Source organism: Gossypium arboreum, chromosome 6, assembly GCF_025698485.1.
Source record: "Gossypium arboreum isolate Shixiya-1 chromosome 6, ASM2569848v2, whole genome shotgun sequence".
Lineage (NCBI taxonomy): Eukaryota > Viridiplantae > Streptophyta > Magnoliopsida > Malvales > Malvaceae > Gossypium > Gossypium arboreum.
The window spans coordinates 109,740,516-109,742,579 of record NC_069075.1 but is presented as its reverse complement, the minus strand read 5'-3'; the positions used below and the strand labels follow the sequence as shown (position 1 = coordinate 109,742,579).

General features: G+C 30.4%; 1 long non-coding RNA gene across 1 annotated transcript; it reads left to right on the top strand.

Annotated features, from left to right (window-relative positions):
• Positions 1-420: 420 nt before the first annotated feature.
• LOC128293965 (uncharacterized) lies at positions 421-1,330 on the top strand. Its single transcript, XR_008284127.1, has 2 exons — positions 421-501; positions 1,124-1,330. It is a non-coding gene; the product is annotated as an uncharacterized LOC128293965 (long non-coding RNA).
• The last annotated feature ends 734 nt before the right edge of the window (positions 1,331-2,064 follow it).

The window sequence follows — 2,064 nt, the reverse complement described above, 5'->3', positions numbered from 1 at the left end:
TAACTTGATTAAGCTTATTCTAATAATAATTCAACCTAGGGTTCATATTTGGAAAAATACCAATGGCTGAAATTTGTGTATTTAGTGTTTTATGATAGAATATGAGGTTTTAAATTATGTTAAACAACTTATGCTACTCGGTTTTAAGTGAAAACGAGTAAGGGCTTAAATTGGAAAAAAATACCAATAGTCATAAGTATATGTTAGAGTGTGATTTTGATATTGCCATAGAAGGGGAAAATGATCAGCATGTCATAAAACATAAGAAAATAGGATGAAGTTTAATTTACGAGCCTTGGGGCAAAAGTGCAAATATGTGAAAGTTTAGGGGTAAAAATATAATTTTGCCAAAGTTTGGGTCAAGGACTGTTTTAATAAATGTGAATATTAAATAAGTTAAATTTGCTATTATAGATCAAAAAGAACAAAATTCGGGAGTAGATCGGGGAAAAGAAAAAGTAAAGGACTAAATTGTAAAGTTTAGTCACATTTTGTATCAAGGTAGGTTCTGATAAATAAATGCAATATTCTTTTATTTTACATTATTATTTTCAATTTCCAGCATTTATATATTTATGTTATGAAAATATTTAAAGTCGAATTTAAGGTGAAGTGACAGAGGAAAAGTGTTAGAAAGCCGGTTGAACCCTAAGAATGTTAGGATATTAGGGTTGACAGACGAGAGCGAAATGAGCCATGTAAGTCCATATTAGAAATATGGATTTGGAGACAGGATTGAGCCATGTAAGTCCATATTATATATGGCATTGGGGACGAGAATAATTCATGTAAGTCCATGTCAAAGACATGGCATTGGCGAGATATTGATGAGCGAGAGCGACCTAGTATCCTTAGTATTCCGAGTGGTTCAGCGGGTCAGGATACGAGTTAAATTACATTGAATTAACAGCAAAGGAAAAGTAGATTATACTTATGAAAAAGGAAAGGTCAGGTAAGAAAGAAGGTAAGGAAATAAAGAAGAAGATAGAAATTGAGAAGTAAAGAAATTTATGATGTTAGATGATATTATGCATAATTATCCATTATGTTGAATGTTGAGATTTATTTGCTTGAAAGCTTATTAAGCCTAGTGCTTAATCTCTTTATTTTCTTATTCTTATAGTACTTATCTAGTCACTCGGGGATCGAAGGAAACGTCGGAGGCCGATCACACTATCAAAGAAATAACTCGGTATAATTAGACGTTTTGTTTTGGGTGTGGCATGTATAGAAACTTAGCTAATTTTGGTATAATATGAACAATGAATGATGTGTAAATACTTGCTAGTGATTAGCTAATAAAATAGCCGATGATATACATGTTTAATAATATGTATGATTGAATGGTGATTATCACATGAAAATTATGAAAATGTGAAAGTAACCTAAAACAGATTCAAATAATGAAATGACGTAACTTTGAAAGATCACTAAAAATTGTAGAAAAATAGTTTGAAGATGAATAATATATGAAATTAAAGCTTATTATGTATATTTTCTTATGGAATAAGCAAAACAGGTAAATGTATTATATTTTATAAGATATCTGAGTTTTAGTGAAATAGGGTCAGAGTAATTTTTGGATCCCCTATTTCAACTTTGGAAATTCACCATAAATTGTACAAAACTAATTAGAAGGTTTAATTTATATGGTTAGAATCCTTGTTGAATCCAGTTTTAAGAGAAACAAACTACTTAGTCATATGAATTTTGTACAGGAAGAAACATGGTTCGTAGTAAAAAGAGGTCAGTGCAGTCGAGTTTTGAAACAGGGGAAACTTTAACTAATAAATTGTACTAATTGGCCAAGTAAAAAATTCTAGAAAAAAATTAGTAGATATGTATATGAGTCTAGTTTCAAGAAAAAATTATGGATCTTAATTTTGAGTTTTGAAACTTGAGAAATGAAATTTTAAGCAACCATGACGCAGAAAAATAGTTTATTCTGAAAATTAAAATAAGTGGTTTAGAGTTGTTTAAAAGGTAAGATAAGTTTAGTAACACCTCAAGCTTGACTCCGGTGACGGTTTCGGGCGTGGGGGCGTTACATTTCTTAAGCTTTAC